The 21,880-nt window shown below is 35.3% G+C and overlaps 1 protein-coding gene across 1 annotated transcript in view; it reads left to right on the plus strand.

The window, feature by feature from the left end:
• Positions 1-21,880, plus strand: part of MRPL1 (mitochondrial ribosomal protein L1) — a 124,548-nt gene that overhangs the window by 67,504 nt on the left and 35,164 nt on the right. The window lies entirely within an intron of this gene.

The raw sequence follows: 21,880 nt of genomic DNA on the forward strand, positions 1-21,880 counted from the left end.
CAGGTTCCACTCTGCCTTTGTTATTTACCATGCTTTGGAGAAAATACTTGAGCATAATTTGTTTTCCTCTCGATTTCTACAAGTGACATTCCTGAGTTAAAAGGTATGATGTGGCCAAAGGTATAAATTATGTCTTAGAAAGGTGTCTTTTTGAGCAGAACAAACCAGAACAAGGAAATATGGTTGGAAAACTTGCTCTGGGCAGGAACATTCCAGGGTCTTATTAACTGGTCTATGAATAAATTATTCCCTAACCTCCCATTAGAGCATTTTTCCTATTGGCTGACTAGAACTAATGTTGAGTGTGCCTAATAGTATGCTTCTGGAAAAATAGGAGAATTGCACTAGGTTACTCTTCATGTAAATCTCTTTCTCTTTTGTATTATTAATGTATTTTATTCTTTCTTAGAAAACAATAAATTAAAATCTTAGAGTTAAAAAGTAAAAAGTTTAAAAATATATATTAAAATACTCGTGATTCTCAAACGTTAGCCTGCATTGAAATCACCTAGAGGGCTTGCAAGCACAAATTGCTGGGTTCCAGTTAGCAATCTGGAAAAAAAGTTGCAGATTTACATTTCTAGCAAGTTCCATTGCTAAACCCAAGTTTGTGTGCCCAATGACACGCAGTGAGACCAGACAAACTGAAATTTCAGAGTTTGGAGCAGAGAAGGGTTGATTTGTAAGGGCTGAGCAAGGAGAACAGGCAGCTAGTACTTCAAAAGCCCAAATTTTCTGATTGTGTTCTGAGAGGTGTTTGAATAGGCAAAACTTTGGGGGGGGGGGACTGCAGGATGTGTGACCTTTCTCTGATTGGTTGATGGTGAGGTAACAGGGTGATGTCCCAGGAACTTCAACCATCAGCCTTCCAGTTCCAACCAATCTGGGGTCTGTCCACCTGCTTATGCTCAGCCTGAAGTTGCTGTCCTCCACCTGTACTGGGGCCTTAGTTCCTGTGGAATAACTATCAGATTGTTAGGTGTATCCCTTGAGGAGGAACCAGGACCCTGCCCCACTTCTGCACTATTGTTTCTTGACTACCTTTCCTTTGTTTCTACATTCCCTCACTCTTCTAGTTAATAACTGTTTGAATATGCCCTTTGGAACTCAGAGAAGGTCTAGGAGTCTGAAAACTTCATTTCTTCAGCAGACAAGAAATGGGGGACACAGAAAAGCATCTGTACTTGGGAGGGCCGCACAGGACCCTGTTCAGTTTTGCTCCCAGATGATGATGATATTGCTGGTCCAGGGACCACACTGAGAACTGCTGGTATTTACAAATGGATCTTTTAAGCCGTGATTAAAAAATCTTTGGTATCAACATCAATTTATTTTAATTTAAAATTCAACTGATAATTCTGATGCAGCAGGGTTGAGAATCACTGGTATATGCAGTTAGCCAAGTTATAAAAGATGAAAATTTGTAGTAAAAGTCAAGATTTTAAAAGGCTGAGGTGGAGAAAAATAATGCACTGAATTTAAGAGCCAGGACTGGTTTCTAGCTTTCTGGTCTATCCCTATGAGTAAACAGTGTAAATTCCTTTGGGAAAATAATTCAAAATCTGAGATCTTCTATAAAACAAGGACATCATAAGATAATCACCAGTGTACTTTCTAACAAAAATTTTGTGATATACCTTTTTTAGGTGGCATTTCATGTTGTTAGAAATGATGTGCTATAACATTTACTAATATAAACATACATGTAAACATAAAATTAATGGTATTACTTAGCATTATCTTGTTAAAGACAAAGTGCTTGAGGTGAGATGGGGACACCTATACAATGATTGTTTAATAGCAAGTCGTTAATCACAGTGTCCAGTAGGTGGCAGTAAAACCTTTCATAAATGTGTGCTTACTGGTAAATACTTGTTCTCTTTATAGTCCTTGGAGCTCTGTTTATTTGGTTTTTTTTTTTTCTTTTTCTGTTTTGGGCATGTTACAGAGGTCGCTTTAGTTGTCACTCTGTAATCATTTTTAGAGTTAAATTCGTTTCTGTTTTAACTTTCATTATAGAATTTTTCAAATATATAGAAAAAAAGAACTTGCATTTATTAACCACTCAGCTTCAGCAATTACCAACATTATGCTATGGACTCTTGCAAAGTTGTAGTGACTTTATTGAATGTATTTACATCCAGGTGTGTCAGTGTTCCCTCAGGTACAGTTAACAGAAATTAACTAAAGAGGAAATGTAATATAAGTATATAGAATGATTCACAGAATCTAAGGAAAAGTTAAACAAACTAGTACTTGATTGGATAGGATGCACCCAGCTTAAGAGATCTAAGCAGCAGGAACCAGTGGGCAGCTTCCTTAGAGAGCTGTTGTCAAAGTGAATCAGCTCTGTTGTTTGACCCTCTGTCACTCCACTCAAGATTTAAATTTTAAGAAGAGAGAGTCTGCTTGGTCTAGTTTAGTCTACACGTCTACTCCTTGGTTAGGAGAAGGCAGAATTGATCATCTCACCAGAATTGCATGCAGTAGGGTAGAAGAAATTGCCCAGAGCAATATTGAAACACCTTTACCAAAAGAAGGGTGCTAGGCAGGCAAGACCAATAGATGCCCACTATGCCAGGTCACTACCTCTGATGAATGGCTAGGAGGAATTAGTAGCAATGGTAGGAGCGTCAACAAATCTCTAAGAGTCACTCATTCCTTGAATATTTATTAAATATCTCCAACTATGATTTCTATAAATCAATAACTATTTCTTTGAACTAAAAGTAATTACTTTATTACTCTAAAAGTATTTTTACATACATAGCAAATATACTTTGAATGCAAAAATAATGTTGCCCATTTATTGTTTTGGAGAGGAGAAATGTCAATTTCATTTTATTAACCATAAATAGAAAGACATGAACAGATTCCTATGGTAAAAAGATTCCATCAGAACGAAACTTCTGTGATTCTCACTCAGCCTCCCTGGTGGCCCCGTATGGATCATCTATGCTTGTACAAGTTATGTTCCTGCATTTACACAGTTAACTGCCTGTTGGCATGTGTAAGTTTTTCATATTTAAAAATAGATAGTATGAGCAAGTAGTGCTTTAAGGTAGTTGCTAAAATAGTATCGTGACTAAGAGCACGGACCCTAGAGACAAGCTGAGGATTCAGGTTCTAGCTCTGTGGCGTAGCTGTACATTGTTGGTGTTGCCCAACATCTTTTATTGACTTACAGCATAAATTCAGAAATAGGAATTCAGCCTGATGAATTTTCCCAAAGTGAGCATGTACCTCGTGTATGGATCAAAAAGTAGATAATACCAACACTTCAGGAACCCCGTTGTTCCCTCCTTGAAAACTGCTCCCATTCAAGTAACCACTACCATGACTTCTAAGGCCATATATTTGTTATTCTTGTTTTTAAACTTTATCTAATGGAATAATAATTACTATATGTATTTTTGGGCTGAGGTCCAGGTTCATTCAATATGTTTATGAAATTCATCTGTATTGAGTATATTTGTATTTTGTTCAGTCTCATTGCTGTTTAATATTCCATTGTGTGAATGTACCATGATTTATCCATTCTACTGTTGATGGACTTGTGGATCCTTTACAGCTTGGAGTTTTACAAATAATGCTGTTATGAATATTCTTATACATGTCTTCTGGTGAAGTTTTAGGGCTATTACAAGTAATGTTACTTATTAACATTCTTTTTCATTTCTTTTGGTGAACATATATATGCATTCTGTTAGATACACACCTAAGAGTGAAACTGCTGGATCATGTTAGGTATATGTTCATATTTAGTAGATAATGCTTTGCAATTTTCTGAAGTAGTTGTACCAATATAACTTCCAACAGTATATATAAGAATTCCAACTAAATCATATCCTCGCCAATAATTGGTTTATCTTTTTCATTTTCACCATTTTTCTGAGTGTGACATTGTCCAGTAATTTTTGAAGAGTAAAAATCCCATTAATGAGGGAGACAGAATTTAGGATATCACTCTCTACTGGTTACAGTTGGCTCTTAGATTGGGCGGAAGCCTGGTTGGGCAGACCTGTCCTAGGAGTGAGGGGGTGTTGGCATGTCAGTTCCTGAGTTTTCTTCTAGGGCTATTTCCAGGTCTGGTTCTTGCAGGCTCTCCCCTGCCCCAGCCCAGGCCTGCCCTTCTCCACTATCCCCTCCCTGCATCTGGGCCCACATACCCTTTGGGAAAAGGGAGCACCTGAGAAACACAATACAGGGGCTTGTCTCTTGGATCTTGGCCACTGGTCTGGGCAGAGACTGGAGTGGGAGCCACAAGGGTCAGATAGTTTTCCCAGGAGAAGCCCTGTGCCTTCTTTCCTCCCAGGGTCACCATCTTCCTGGCTCACCTGCCCGTGTCCTCTTAGGCCTCCCAGCCCCATGTGTCTTAACTGCTGTTTGTATTAAAAGCCTCTGTTTTATTCCTGTTCAAAAAAAAAAATTATATGGTGATCTAGAGTTTTATGGGATTTATAAAATAACTTTTTTGTTAAAAAAAGATTAAAAGAAATGGAAGAAATCAATTATTTTCTGACTCTAACAAGTTACTATCTTCTGGGGGAGGGATTAATTTTGTTTGGATTATCCTATATAATAAAGTGCCCTCCGTCAGACTCTAGACCCTGGTTTTGAACATTACCCACTCTATATCTAAGTCCCGTGTTCGGTAAAATTGGGTGTATAAGGTTTTAAAATTACTGTTTCTGATGTATTATGCAATTTCAAGTATTACTATTCTTAACCTAGATCGGAGACTACAGATTCATGGTTCACACTCTGTCATCCCCCATTTCCAACCAGGCAGATTATGACAGATGGTGTGACTCACAGAATGCTTTGCTGCTGATTTCTGTGTGGTCTCAGATTTTTTCTCCTCAATATAGTCTGCCACGTAGTCACCCTGTTGAACAAAAGTGTGATGGAAAATTAAAACACTCTTTTCATCCTGTACCTCAAGGTGTGAGGTAATCAGCTGAGTCTTAACATTTTCTCAAGTATTGCCATTGTTAGTTGGCCCTGTGTAAGACAGACAGAAATGTGACTCATTCTTAGAAAGGGATCATTTCAATCTATTCCTTAGTCATGCTAACTAAGGAGCTGGCTTACTTTTACTTGATTCTTGTTTAGTTTAAAAATTTTTGTTTTCCTTTCTATTTTAGTATTTAATTGATTTTTTTTTTTCATTTGGGGCCCGGAAAAATTCTGAGGAGTTTGCTGCAGCTTCATAGGTCAAAGTAAGTTAGAGAAAATGATTTGAAAGAGGAGGAAAGATGATAAAGACACAGGGTTACACATGAATGCTGACAGTTTTGGGGGTTGGGGGACCTTTAAAGGCATATCTGGTCTATTTGGTATTGGTTATGGTATGATATGTATTGATTATAGCTTGTCACTTGAAATTAAAATTAAAAGTAATTTATGGTAGTGAATTACAAGTAGCATTTTTCAGAGTGGCAATTTAAAAATGAGTTGCTGCTTCTAAAATTTTGGCCATACTAAGATGATAAAGCTGATGATTAAAACCTAAGATAAAAGACAATTAAAACCTGAGGGGAATAAAGAAGGAAGGAGGTGAAAAATAAGAGTTTAGTGTTATAGATGAAACCAGGAGATAAGTTTTAGCAGTAGTAGATTATGCTAATGTCATATTCTCAGCTTCAACCCTTACTAAATATGTTACTTTGAGCATTCACTTGCCTTGTGAGCCTCAATCTTTTTGGCTGTAGCATAATCATAAGAAAGGTCACCTTTATTAACTCAAGAGTGTTGTGAAGACTAATCAGGTAATATAAATGAATTACTTTATAAAGTTAAGGTCCAGTCAGCTGCTGCTGTTATAAATACTAGAACAATCCGTGAGCCTCAACACGTAAATAGCTCAAACTAGATTACAAAAAAAATTCTAGCTTTCCTTTTCTGCTCATAACGGAATAACATATACCAGACTTGCCCTCTACCTGTGAACACCTAGAAAACTGGACAAAATATATGAAGCAACTCTGTTCTGACACTGGAGAACATGCAGTACAGGACTGTACTCTCTGAATGGATGGGGGAAAAAGAGTCATGCGAAAGCCTCAGCATTCTGCCTGGTGTCACTTTCTAGACCCTGCATAGGAAAAGGGAAACCAAGGGAAGCATGGCAGTCTCTGAATAGAAGACACTGAGACCAGATTTGGGGAAGGCTGTGGCAGCTTCAGTTTGTGAGGCATGGCACCAGAGATAGAAGAGCTGTGCCTAGAAGCTCCAGGAATCTGCAGGAGGGTTTCACGGAGACTTTCCCTGTGTGCTAAAGTGCACACGCATCGAGTGAAATGCCACAAGGCTAGACTAAAAGGACTTACTGAGGAACTGTAAGTTGAACAATTCCCGGAAGTTACATGTAGCTGAGAGACATTTGAGTTTTGACAACCAGAGTGGCAGGACCTTATTGAAAATCGTGGGCATTCAGTAGATAGCCCAGGGTTGTACCTTCGAATTGGGGTAAAAGAGCTCTAGAGTAAAGGCTACTCTGGACCACCAATGACAAATTAAAAACAATCTCAAAGGATCAGACTGATTGGCTAGTAACTTAACTGCCAGTCAAATTCAACACTCTTTGAATGCAGAAGCAAAATACAGAATTTTAAGAACACAGCGTTTATGGTGTTTGGTACCCAATAAAAATTATGACATGCAAATAAGCAGGAAAATGAAAAAAATAAATCAATAGAGACTGACTCCAAAGTTATGGAGATGAATGAAGTATCCGATAAGGGCTTTAAAAACAACTGTAGTAAGTATGTTCATGAATACAATGGAACACATGAGCATAATGAGGAGAGAAATGGAAGATATTCAAAAAAAGACAAAGGGAACTTCAGGGCTGCAATGCAATTTAGAAATGCAATATCTGAATGGAAAATTCACCTATGGGTTTAGCTGATTAGCCACCACAGAAGAAAAGAAGTGTGAACTTGAAGATACTGCAATAGAAACTATACAAATTGAGGTACAGAATGAAAATAACAATAGTAATTAAAAGGCCAGATCCTTAGTTACTGAGAAATATTCAAAGTGATCTAACATGGATAATTGGAGTACCTGAAAAGGGCAGGCGAGAGGAGCCTGAAAATATATTTGAAGGAATAATGGCTTAATTTTTAACAAACAGGATAAAAATTATGATTTCTAAATCTAAGAAAACAAATTCCAAGTTGGATAATTGAAAGGAAAACTATTCTAAGGCATATTATATTCAATTTGTTGAGAACCAATGGTAAAGTAAAACTCTTAAAAGCAGCCAGAGGAAAAAGAAACATTAAATACAGGAGTGCCAAGATAAGAGTTACTGATGATTTCTTGTCAGAAATAATGCAAGGCAGACAAGGAATGGAATGATAACTTTAACATGCTTAAAAAAAAGTTAACTTAGGATTCTGTTAAGTGAAAATAACCTTCAAAAATGAGAACAACATAAAGATGATTTTTTGACAAATAGAAGCACAGTGAATTTATTTTCAGCAGACCTGAATTACAAGAAATGTTAAAGGAAGTCCTAGAGGACGAAAACTGCTATCAGTACAAACCCACTTCCATACAAATGAAGAATGCCAGAAATGGTAAATATGTGGAAAAATACAAAAATGCTTTCCTAATTTTTATCATTTCTTTAAAAAATAACCTTTTTAAAAGCAAATGTAATAACAGTGTGTGGTGGGGTTTATAACAATTTGAAGTGAAATATGAAATAGCACAAATGGTGTGATATACATGGCTCATTTCAGTTGGGTGTAGTTTTCTGTATTCATCTAGTATTTTTAGTGGATGTAATCACATGTGAAATCAAAAGTCAAGTTAATATTAAAATTTTTTACCATTGTGTTGGAACAAGTTTGCATTTTCAAAAACAAGCATTGTTGAAGAACTGACTATATAGTTCACTAAGTATGACAAAAGTTTACATCCATCTGACCATGATGAAAATCAAGATACAGAACATTTCCATTACTGCCCAAAGATTAGTTGTTCAGTTTGTACTGATTCTTGCCTTAAGCTCCAAGCAACAATAAATTTGTGTTCTGTCACTATAGTTTTGCTTGCTGTGGAATTTCACATGAATGGATCAAACACTGTGATATATGTTTTAACACATTAAAATTCATCCATCTTACTGTATGTATCGATAGAGCATTTTTTGTTTTGCTGAAATATTTTCCATTGTATAGATATACCAAATGTATTTATCCATTCATTCACCTGTTAATGGGTATTTGTGTTGTTTCCATTTTGTGGCTATTATGAATAAAATTTCTATGAACATTAATGTACATGCCTTTTTTGGTGGACATTTGCTTTCTTCCCCCTTGAATAAATAATGGAACTGCTAGGTCTTATGGTAAGTAACAGCTTTCATAAGAAACAACCAAATGGGTCTCCAAAGTGGTTGTACCATTTTATACCCCCACCAGCAGTGTCTGAAAGTTGAAATTGCTTCATATCCTCCGGAATAGTTGGATTTTTAATGTTTAATTTTAGCTGTTCTAGTGGGTGTGTAGTGGTTCTCATTGTGATTTTAATTTGCATTTCCCTGGTGACTACTAATGTTGAGCTTCTTTTTATGTGCTAATTAGCTATTCTTCTATCTCCTTTGGTAATTAGTACAAAGTGTCTATTCAAATCTTTTGCCCTTTTGAAAATCAGATTCTTTGTCTTCTTATTGAATTGTAAAGGTACTTTATATTATCTGGTTTCAAGCCCTTTGTCAGATATATGTGTTGCAAATATTTTCTTCCAGTTGAGGACTGACTTCATTTTCTTAGTTGTATCTTTCAAGGAGCAGAATTTTATTATTTTAAAGTCTATTTTATAATTTTTAAGTCTATTTTATTGATATTTCTTGTATGGTTAGTGCTTTCTATGTCCTAATATATCTTTTCCCTCATAAAAGTTGCAAAATTTTTCTTCTGTATTTTCCTCTATTACATTTCCTTTATAAGGTTAATAAGTTATAATCCAACTACCCTAGCACCATTTGTTAAAAAGACCATCTATTTCCCTAGACTTGGTACCTTGGTCAAAAATTTATTAACCATATATGTGTGGATCTATTGTTGAACTCTCTATTTTGTCCCACTGATCTATTTGTCTTTCATTATATTAATACCACACTGTCCTAATAGCTGTAATTTTTGGTAAGTCTTTAAGTCAGAAAATGTAAGCACTCCAACTTTGTTCTTTTTTAAAAAATTTGTTCTGGCTGTTTTAGGTTATTTGTATTCCTATAAAAATTTTAGAATCAACTTGTCAATTTCTACAAAAAGGATTTCTGGGATTTTGATTGAGATTTCATTGAATCTATATTCTAATGTAGAGAGATCTGGTACCTTAATAATTCTGAGCCTTCCATGACTGGTACATCTCTCATCTTACTTAAATCTTCTTTAATGGCTCTCAGCAAGTTTAAGGAAATTCCTTTCTATGCCTAATTTGCTGAGAATTTTTGTTGTTGTTGTTCATGAGTAGGGGATAAATTTTATCAAGTGCTCTTTCTGAATCCATGTAGAGAACCATGTGGACTTTCTTTTTCAGTCTGGTTTATTTTCCAAAGGTTAGACCAACCTTCCTTTACTGGGATAAATCCCCCTTGGTCATGATGCATTATCCTTTTTATATGTTGCTCATTTTGATTTGATAATATTTTATTAGGAGCTTTTCTGACTAGGCTCAGGAGGGAGATCAGTTTTAATTTTCTTTTCTTGTAATAGCTTTACTTTTGATATCAGGGTAATGATGAACTCATACTGAGTTGAGTAGTCCCTCTATTTTCTTAAACTTTCTGTGATACAACTATTATGTCTTCCTCAAACATTGGATACAATTCACCAGTCAGTGCATCTGTAGCTAGGGTATTTTTTTGTGGGAAGACTGCAGTCATTAATTCCATTTATTCAAATGATACAGGGCTATTCAGATACTTAATTTTGTGTATGTGTGCCAGCTTTGGTTTCGTAAATTTTGGCTAACAAGGACTTGATCTGTTTCTTCTAAGTTGTCAAATTTATTACAGTAAATGTGTTTAATATATCCCTTTATTATTTTTTTAGTATATATAGAATCTATGGTGGTATGCTTCTTTGATTTCTATACTGGTAATTCATGTCTTTGGGGTTTTTTTCTTGATTCTTCTAAGCTAGTTTATTTTATTGATCTTTTTAAAAAGTTAGCTTTAGATTCATTGATTTTTCTCTATTTGTGCATTTTATTTTTAATTGGAATTTTATAGCAGCTTTATTAAGATATAATTCACATGCCATATAATTCACCCACTCAAAGTATAGATTCAGGGTTTGCTTGTTTTGTTTTAGTGTTTTCAGAGTTGTACAACCATCACCATAATGAATCTGAGAACATTTTCATAACCCCAAAAAGAAATCTATCCAGTCATTCTTCATTTTTCCAACATACCCTCCCCCAGCCCTAGGCAACCAGTAAACTCTATCTCTGAATTTGTCTATTCTGGACATTCCATATAAATGGAATCATATGTGGTCTTTTGTGACTGGGTTCTTTCACTTAGCATAATGTTTTCAAGATCTGTCTATGCTTATAGCATGTATCAGTGCTTCATTTATTTTTATTATTGAATAATAGTCTGTTGTATGGCTACATCACATTTTGTTTAACCATTTGTCAACTGATGAACATTTGGATTGTTTCCATTATTTGACTGTTGTGAACAATGGTACTATGTTATTTGTGTACAAGTTTTTTGTGGACATATGTTTTTATTTCACCGAGTATATACCTAACAGTGGAATTGCTGGGCCAAATGTTAACTCTGTTTAATCTTTGGAGGATATTCTAGGCTGTTTTCCAAGGTGGCTGTATCATATTCCCACCAGCAGCATGTGAGCATTCCAGTTTCTCCACATCATTACCAGCACTTGTCATTAATCTGTCTTTTGGATTATAGCCATCCTAGTGGATGTGAATTGGTATCTTACTATGGTTTTGATTTGCATTTCCCTGATGGCTAAAGATGCGCTTTTTCTCCTCAGCTAGAGTTTTGCTAGAATCTGTGGTGGTTGTGGAATCTAGAGGTTGTGTTGAATTTGTAGATCAATTAGAAGAGTATTTCTATCTTAATAATATTAAGTTTTTCTGTCTATGAATACAGAATGCATTTCCATTTATTTAGGTCTTTATTTTCTTCCGTGATACGTTGTACTTTTTGCTGCACAAGACTTGCACTTTTGTTAAATTTATTCGTAAGTATTTTCTTTTTGATGTTCTTATGAATGGAATTATTTTTTCAATTTCACTTTTGAATTATTCATTGGTATTGTATAGACCTACAATTGACTTTTGTATTTGTGTATTGCTCTTGTATTCAGTAATCTTATTGAACTCGATATTACTCTTAATTGTATATGTGTGTGTGTATGTGTATTCCTTAGGATTTTCTTTATTCAGGAACATTCTATATGTCATCTGTGAATAGACATAATTTTGCTTTTTTTTTTTTCCCAATATAGATGCTTTTTATTTCATTTTTTCGCTCTAATCTCTCTGACTAGAAACTACAGTTCAGTGTTGAATAGAAATGCCAAGAGGGGACATCCTTGCCTTGTTTCTGATATTAGGAGAAAGGCACTCAATTTTTCATCATTAAGTATGATTAGCTGGGTGTTTTTGTAGATGCCCTTTATTAAATGTTGAGGAAGTTTCCTTCTATTCTTAGTTTTTTGAGTATTTTTATTATGAACTAGTGTTGAAAATTTGTAAAGGCTTGTTCTGCATCTATTGTGATGATTCTGTGGGAATTGTCCTTTATTCTATTGACATGCCATATTCATTGGTTTTTGGATGTTAAGTCAACCTTGCATTTTTGAGATAAATCCCTCTTGATTATGTTGTATAATCCTGTTTATTTATGTATTGCTGGATTCAGTTTGCTAGTATTGTGTTGAGCAATTTTGCTTCTATATTCGTAGGAAATATTGGTATGTACTTTTCTTTCTTGTGAAATCTTTGAGTGGTTTTCGTATTGGGGTAATACTGGCCTCTTAGGATGAGTTGGGAAATGCTCTCTTTCCTATTTTTATGACAGTTTGTGAAAAGTTATTGTTTAAGAAAATGCTTGGTTGAATTAACCAGTGAAGCCATCTAGGTCTGAGCTTTTCTTCTAGGTAATTTTTTATTTCTAATTTAATATCTTTATTTGTTCTAGGTCTATTTGGATTTTCTTTTACTTCTTAAGTTAGTTTGGTAGTTTGTGCCTTTTGAGGAATTTGTCCATTTCATCTAAGTTACCTAATTTGTTGCCATACACTTGTTCATAGTATTCCCTTATTATCCTTTTCTGTATGGTCAATAGTGATGTGTTTAAAGTTTGTTGGTTTTATTGATTTTTTCAAAGAACCAAGGGTTTGTTTTCATTAGTTGTCTCTGTTATTTTTCTATTCTCTATTTGATTTATTACTACTCTATTATGTCCCTCCTTCTGCTTGCTATAGGTTTAATTTACTCATGTTTTTCTAGTGTCTTAAGGTGGTAGTTTAGGTTATTGATTTGATATCCTTTTTCTTTTTTAATGTAGGCATTTAAACTTTCACTTCAGCTGTATACCATAAGTTTTGGTATGTTGTATTTTCATTTTCATTCATCTCAAAGTATTTTCTTCTTTGACCCATTGGTTATTTAGTAGTGTATTATTTAACTTCTATGTCTTTGTTAGTTTCCTAAATTTTCTTGTTATTAATTTTTAATTTCAATTGTGGTAGTTGGAGAACGCAGTTGGTATGATTTCAATCCTTTTAAATTTATTGAGGTTTGTCATATGGTCTGTCCTAGAGAATGCTGTACGTGTACTTGCTGAGTAGAATGTTCTGTGTCTTTTAGCTCTAACTGGTTTAAAGTTGTTAAAATGTGCTACCTTTTTATTAGGTAATATCTTTTTTCCTCCTTTAGCTCCTCCTCCCCCTTCCTTTCCCTCTCCTTTCTCCCTTTCCCTCCTCCTGTTCTTTTGGTTTTGTGTGTGTGAATGACAGTCTTCATTATTCTTCTAACCTCGTTTTCCCTCTGGGTCCTTCTTTTTTTATTGAGGGAATTTGTATAGCATTATGATTTTTAGGACTACTTGGGCTGAGTTATGGAAGAACTGACTGTATGCTTAAAATGGGCACTTTATTAAAATATAAATTATACCTCAGTAAAGTTGATTAAAAAAGAAATTAATGATTCTGGGTAGAAGTTATTTAAGATTATAAATTATAGTTTCTTACAGTAACAGAGTATTGAACAGAAAGATTTTGAAAACTTACTCTCTTATACAAGATTTTTAAAAGTCTATCACACCCTTTTCTGATGGGTATTTAAATCTATTTTTCTACTTCCATGTAAATGGAAGTCTTGTCATATAAATCCAGTTTTTACCCACAAAGTTTGGATTATTTTTTACTGTTAAATTGTTTAGTAAAATGCTTCTGCCTTTATTATTACTAAATTTTAAAAAACTTACTGATGATTGGCAGTATCTGACCTTAAAATTCTGGCCATCAACCACGTCATGCTAAGAGAGTGTATATGCCAGCAATTGCTCTTTAATCCAAAATACAATGTTCCCTTTATGTTCATTTTAAAAGAAAGGGTTGATTTCAACTTTTACTCTTCTCCCAATATTGCCTGCAAAGTAGAAGGTAATTTTGCATAGATTAAAAGCCTAAATTAACCATTAAAAAAAGCAGGTGGACTTGTCAAGTCATCTCAATGGATTCATTGAGAATTCAAGGAAATAATAAATCAGAGCCTTCATTACATGTCTTTAGCTTGGAAAAAAATCCATTTACAAAAGAAAGCTACTCATTTAACAAATATGTGTTCCCATGGGAAAATGATGTTTGAGTATACCAATGATAACCCTCAACATTCTAAAAGAATAAAATGCAATACAGTGAAACCCTTTGAGTGCTTACTAAAAGTAGAGCATAATGTGAATTTTGTTTAACAATAGTTTATAATTTTGAAGGCACTTTTTTGAGACTTAATAGCCAAGTTTTATTATTAAGGTCAATAAACATCATTGAGCTTCTAGTTGTGAGAACTAAAATGGTAGGGGTAAGTGAATAATACTGTCATTGTTTTTCCAGATGTTTATTTTAATAGATCTGTCTTGGATGATTAATTCTAGGTGATATTGATAAGCTCCTGATTTGGTGATAGCTTGAAATAGTGATATATGTAAAAATGAATGAATATTCTCTAAAAACACACATCTTGTCAAAAGAGTGAGCTGATTTTGTTAATAAATTTTATCTTAAACATATAGTCTAGATGTAAGTTAGGGAACCTTCACTCTCTGTTGTTTTCTCATCAGATGCTGTTCTTCCTTTATAGTGCTTATTACAATTTGTGTGTTCATTTATTTAATATCTGTGTCCCATATGTGACTCTCATGTAGATATTTTTACCACTATATATCCAGTTCCTAGAACCATGCCTGGTGTGTACTATACCCTCTGAAAAAAAACTGTAGTATGTACTCTTAAAATAATTGAATGGTCAAATAAATAAAATGTCAAGAGACCTATCTTGAAATCTAGTCTTAACTCCATTCTGACTTAAGAAATAACTTGAGCAAGCCACTTACCATCTTCCTGCCTTTTTTCCCTTCTGTAGTTTAGTGACAATGATACTTGCTTGTAATACGTTGCATCTCTATAATATTCAAGATATTTTCACAACAGTCACTGAATGATTACTGTGTGCAGGTACACTTCTAGGTATTACAGATACAGCAGTGAACCCCAAAAGACAGAAATCTGTGACTTCATTGAGCTTATATCCTACTGAACTCTGTTTTGTTTAGGTCCTCACAATACTCCTGTGAAGTGGGTAGGACTGATAGATACTGTTAATTTACTAATGTGGAAATAGAGACTTGAAGTTAAGTATTTACTCCATATAAATCAGCTAGTGAGTCCAAGAACCAGATATTTTATGTCTAGTGCTTTTCCTTCCTCCCCGAACTCCTCAGCTATCATGTAGGAATTTTTTGAGGAAAAGTAAGATCCAATTTATTCAACATCTTCTGTAAGTATACTGCATAAATACAAAGTGATGGCATGATTCAGGTTTTAAAATGACTTTAAAAACTATGGCATTTCAAGATACCTTAAATCCAAAGGAAATGTAAAATTTAAGCCTGAACTTTGTTTTGATATGGCCTGTTGTTATTTTTGTAACACCTGACTCTTATACCTATACCCTTGGCTGTCGGAGCTGGGGCTTCCTGTTGTTAAGTGATCTTATACTGTACATTAGCATGGAAATCTGGACAGTGTCCATAGTGGATAACATATTAGTTGCTAAGCAAGGGAAACTGTTATGCCATCTGTTGCCTCTTATAAGGTGTGTTATTACCCAACTCATTTTCTGAATCAGCATACCAAAGTCACCATAAGTAATGTGAGCTATAGTGGCTTGCACATTTTTTAACTAAATAAGCAGTTTATAAGGGAAAAAACAACTGTGCCTCTTCTCAATTTTAATGGCTGCCATGGAAAATTATTTCTGTCCTTCAGACTTTGTTTTTACAGGATAATCTTTTATTAGACCATCAGATAGCCTATATTCAACTTAAAGAAGAAGTTTTCTTTGTAATGAATTTGTAACAGTTTTTTAGCATTGATAGTAAGCTACTAATGGAAAATCTGGTATTTATTTTAATTTAAGCACTTTAAATTCTAAAAAGCGTGAAATGTCCCCAAATATGCTGATGCTTGCATAGAGGAACCTAGAAAAATATATCTATTTGACAGAAATGACAAAGTAATTTCTTTATAAATATGCTCTAAAAGCCATACATTTGCTATAATTTTGTTTGACCTTTTATCTTACTAAAGTATTAGATTTCAGTAGAAAAACACTTTTCAGTGTGTTCCTTGAGTGTGTTTCTTAAGATACTAACAAGTATCATTGGGAGAAAAGGAAGATTTCTGTAGTCAAATATGATGAACATGCTAGCTGAAAGAGCCTTCTTCATTATCAGATGTCTCAGAGCCTTTAATATGGTAATATGTTACTGTGTATTATAATCTCTACTGGGCAATGTTTTTCCCAGCATTTTGCCACAGAATGTTTTTTCTTTTTTCCTTAGGAGTATCTTACGGAATTAATGTTCTGCAAAACATAGTTTGGGAAACACTGCCTTAGAAAATAAGTTAGTATTTGCATGATAGCCTGTAAAGTCTGTATTTGTTACAGGTTGCTCCTCAGTCCTCTTTTTCCTCTGGGCATTCTCAGTTGTACCCAGTGCTTTAAACACAACATGTAGTCTGATGATCGTCAAATGTGTTAATTCACCAGCTCTGTCTCCTGAACTCCACATTCGTATATACATCTGCCTAGCCAACTTTTCCAGCTGGGTGTTGAGGCTTTCAAATTCAGTTATCCAAAATTGAACTCTTCTTACATGTGCTCCTCTCCTATCTCTTTGAGGATCACTAGTGTCCATTCAGTTGCCCAAGGTAGATACATGGGAGCCATCCTTAACTCTTGCCACTCATTGTCCATTCTTATCCAACCATCAGCATGACCTAATGATCCTAATCTTTATATCTCTTCTATAAGCTCACTCAGATTATATCTAAGTTAGTTTAAGCTTTCATCATTTTACAAAGATTGCTGAAGGAATCCTTTAACTCAGCATTGTTGAATAGAAATACAGTGTAAGCCACAAACCCAAGTCACATACATGTTTTTAAATTTTTTAATAGCCACATTAAAAACCATAAGACAAAACAGGAGAAATTAATTCTTATAATTTATTTAGCCCAATATATCCAAAATATTATTTCAACACGTAATCACTACAAAATTATTGGTGTGTGTGTATATATATTATATATATATACACACACACCAATGTTGAAGACCTGCTGTGTGGTCACTAATATATATAATATATATATATATATACACACACACCAATAATTTATATATATATGTATGTATATATGTGTGTGTGTGTGTGTGTGTATATATGTATATATAAATTATTGACATATTTTACAGTATTTTTTCCCGCCAGGTGGAGTCTAGTGTTTTATACTTGGAGCCATCTCAGTTTGTCCTAGCCATATCCGAAGAGCTCAGTAGCTACCTGTTAGTGATGGCTATAATGCTAGGACAGTACAGATTTAAGTAGTTTCACTTTCTGCAGCTTCTCCTATTCCTACCTGTTCTTCCCAGTGTATCTGTATCAATTTTATTATTTCATTGTTTAAGATCTTTGGTTGGTTCCATGTTGCCTCAGCCTTCAAGATCCATGATACTCTCTGTACCTAACTCTCTAGGCTCGTCTCAACCCCACCCTCAGTTCCATACATAATGATATTTGTGGTGGTTTCCCGAAGATATCATGCTTTTTCTCCTCTAGCCTTTGTACGTGTGACTCCTGTTTGGAATAATCCTTCCCAACCGCTTTGCCAGATAATCTCCTGTTCAGGTCTCAAACTAGATTTCACTTCTTTCAGGAAATCTTCCCTGAATGCAAAAGTCTGAACTAGGTGCTACACCTGTGAACTCTCACTGTACCATCTGCTTACCTAATATTAGTACTTATTGCATGTATTTTATTGTACTGCAGTAACAACTCTAAGAGCTCAGGATTGTGTCTGTTCTTAATTCCATGATTTAACTTAACTAGAGTGGAAGCTCCTTGAAGACCTGCTGTGTGGTCACTAAATGATTTTTAAATGAAGGAATGGGAGAGGTAGAATAATGTTAACAGTCAAAAGACCTTTGCCCCATTTCCTGTGGTGACATCATCAGTCCCTAAATCCCCACACCTGGAAGTATATTCATTCAGCAAGTATTTATTATTGTATGTGAGGCACTGGGCTAGGTATTTCCTGGCATGGTGGGAAATAGCCTGACTTATTGATCAAAAGTAATGTATGTTCTATTTATGTTACCTTACAGTATAGTACCCTAAATTACCATGTATTGAAAAAGTATCATCAGTTAAAATTCTGTGGCTACAAGAAACAGATCCAATTCTTTTTTAACAAAAAAAAGGTGATTTATGGGAAGGACACTGGAAGTAGGCCACAGAATAGAAGTACCAGACAACTAAACTTTAGGAAGCTTTGGAAAGGTCAAGAATCAAAATAACTCCAGATTTCTCAGCCTTAGAAGTTCACAGATATGGCTATCAAGTATGTTTCCATCAGCTGACTCAGGTAGGTCCTAGAGGTCTCTGCTTAAGAGTCAAATTCTTGGAAGAGAAAAACTGGCCCACAAGATAAAAAGAGAAAAGAAAGAAAACAAAACTGGCCTAGGATCACATATCTGCCTCTTAGGTCAAGATCAGGGAGTAATTCTAGAAGAAGGAGGGGGAGTAGGAAAGCATTCCAGGAGGACAAAAACAGTATCTGCAGCAGTTACGAAAATTCCTCTCAGGGACGAAGGCTCTGGGGAAGGCATCAGAAGGGCTTAGTCAGCTTCTTAATGGTTATTATTTTAATCAACTATTTATCATGTAGATCCAATAATCCAAGTAAGAGTTCAGTCTTTGTAGCTGATTCATCCATTTATGACTTGCATTTATTCTTTATTCAGACATAGAGGACCTATGCCAGATACTGATTGCTAAGCAACAGGGTTATAAAGGTGAATTAAACATAGTTCCTGCTTTCAAAAAGCTTGGTCTTGTATGAAAATAGTCATATTTGGATAATATGGAAAAATTAGAATAAGCTTCATAGAAGAGGTTGGGCTAGGATGAACATTAATTTACCCATTGGATAAGCAGTGGGAGAGAGTTCTAGAATTCCAGCAGAGGGAATAGCAGATGAGCAGTTACCAAAACAAAAGAGGTACATGTGTTTAAGAACTACATGTAATTCAGAATTTCGAGAATGTGGTGAGTTCTTACGTGTGTTTTGGGAGAGGTGTGGCAGAGGGAATGGTTAGTGATGAAACTGGACGGGCAGGCAGGAAGGAGATCATTACGCACTTGCAAACTAGGATCAGGGATTTAAATTTCATCTTGTGTACGATGGAGCTTCATGAGAGGAGTCCTGGGGAAGGAACTGCGGTGATCAGATTTCCATATTAAAATGAGCATCTGATGGCTATGTAATCAAAAGGTTGAAAGAAATTAAAGTCAGAGAAACTTGCTAAGTATTATATGGTAAAATTAAGGAGAAAGGTGGTAAGGCTTGAACATGGGCAGTGACAATTAGGGAAGGAGAGAAGGCAGTAGATAAAGAACATATTTAGGACATACTATAAAAACCTCTTATGATGTACGGTTTTTCTTTAATTTTTTTTTTTTTGGTGTCAGTAACAGAGAATTGAATTCAAATAATAAAGGAATTCATTGGCTCACATACCTGGAAAATTCAGAGTAGGGCAGGTGTTAGGCTTGGCAGTGTCATTTTTAAAGTTTATGATCATCTTGCAATTCTGCTTTCCATAGTGTCAGATTATTTCAAGTTTGGTTTTCTTCCAGGTGACAAAATGACTGTAACAGGACTTAGCTCAGAAGAACACAAGATCCAGAAAGAGAAAGTGTGCTGGTGGCCTTTTGGAGGCTTTCTTAGAAGAGAGAGAAAGCCAAGTTATCTCAGCCCATTCATGACCTAATCCTCATGGACAGGAAAATTTCTTATTTTCCTAAACTAGTTTATCTGAACTTTGGCAAAGAGGATGAGTCTAGATCTGGGAATAGAGTCAGCTTCCCACAAGCATAAGACCCTCAGGAATGGGGTGGACCCCACACTGAAAGCTTAGGCAGGAGGAGATGAGTGCTGGGTAACTCTACTCAGGAGAATGTCTACTCCTCCCCGAATATTGATAAAGGGATGCAGGATGGAGGGAAGGATTCTGTATGTTTTTCTATTTTCTTCCATTCTCTCTTTCTTCCTACCTTTCTTTCTTTCATTGGAGATAATTAAGCACGTTTATTGGTTCATGTTTTCATTTGGATCTCACTGACAAGCATGAGGCTGAAGAGGTACTGGCTATGTAGTTGAAGAAGCAAGGGAAAAAGAAAATGGGAGCAGCTGGTGTGTTAGCTAGACATAGGAATTCACTAGAAGTCCTTTTTTAAAAGTCTTTTTCTCCCCAGCATCCAAGATTTGGGGAGTGCTTTTTTTGTCTGTTTGTGTGTTTGAGATATTAAAATTACATGACTATGCTGTAGGTCTGTTATGAAGTCACAGCTCAACAATATAGGGAATGCATTTCTTTCCTTTCTACTAAGATTGCAAAGTGATACAGCAGGAACTTGTAAGCGCACACTCAGATTTTACTTTGCAAGATAATGCTGAGGCAAGAATTTAGTTTTCTTGGATGGACCTCCAACCAACATGAAGTGAATGGCTCCATGAGATAGGGCTGAACACTTGAGTCATAGTGCATGAAGTCCTAGCCATCAATGCATGAGACACAGTAACTCTTTGATTAAGCATGATAAGAACCATTCCTTTGAAGAAGTAAAGCGTCAGCTTATCTTTGAAACTCTCAAACCAGTATTGTGACAGCTGATTCAGATGGCTAGGTGATCCCAAATTGCTGAGCCTTGTTTCTTCAACCAAAGATAGCATCAGAAATGAAGATGAATAAACATTGATCTATAACATAAAATAGATGAGCCAGCCAGAGCAGACTGCCTTCTCTCTGGCGGGAGTGCTGCTCTCGCTGTGGTCCTGCTTTATAAGCTTGTCTTCTTGACAGCAGCCATCAAGTGAGAGTATGATGCAAAAGCATGTATGGATCCCGCCAGCATCTATTGACCTAACACAATTCATTTTTCATCACTCACTTCCTGAGAAACAGAAACAAAGTCGGAATGATTGAGTGCCTTGAAAGAGTCAGTGTTTCCAGCTCTGGAAATACCCACTGCTTTGCTTCCCCATTTATTTCTCATCAGCGGATTTGCTTCAGCAGTTGTCTAGCGGTAGGGAGACCATTATTGCTTGAAAATGTTCCATGACAGTGACATTCATTCAATTTTCTAAAGCTAAGCAGGGACCCTGGACTTTCTGGACCCCTCTAAAAATATAACACAAGCAGCTTACATTTGAATAGCGACTAGACAGTTAAATTTGGAAAACTCAGGCTTATTCATGTTTAGTGGCAGCAATAGCTTATTTTCCATTCTTCAGGTAAAAAGCCTTGGAAGTGTCAAAGTTAGTTAAAATTCTATAATAATTTCCAAACTTTTAAAATATTATTGTATATGCTTCGGTTTTATCTTCTATCAATCCCTTTCATTAGAACCGCTATGGATGTTTGACCTCACCTTTCTACTGCTCTACAAGCCCTGTTGAAAGTAGTAAATAGCAAATGAGATAGGCCAAGCAATGTGAAGGAGAGAGTAGGAGAGAGGACAAGTGTCTAGATAATCATAAACTCTAGTCTATCACTGAATTAGCTAGAGTTAACTATTTCCCTAAGGCATTTGTAATTGCAAACAGATCTGCCCATTTCAATCTGTATTTCTTGGACCAGCATCTTGTATGATGTGGCATTATCCTGTTTTGTGAATAAAGGCCCTGATTTTAATTACATGGACATTGATGTTTATTGTGAGCTTTTATGAAGAGTATTACATTGAAAAAAGATCCAAAGAGTAGTTATTCGTCTTTATAGGCCTTGATTTGGGGGTAAATATATCTGATCTCCAGGGTCAATAGTGAGAATGAATTAGTGCACTACATCCACATTTATATATATATTTTTTGGTTATCATATTCCTGATGCATTTGTAGTTTTTGCCTACCAACAAATGTTGATGTCAAGGCTTTGTTTAGCTTACTTCCTTCTCAATATATTGCTGCTTCTACTGCTCCCTAAGTATACTTGTACACATCAGAGTTTTTGCTTCTATGACTAGACTTTG

Source organism: Vicugna pacos, chromosome 2 (assembly GCF_048564905.1).
Source record: "Vicugna pacos chromosome 2, VicPac4, whole genome shotgun sequence".
Lineage (NCBI taxonomy): Eukaryota > Metazoa > Chordata > Mammalia > Artiodactyla > Camelidae > Vicugna > Vicugna pacos.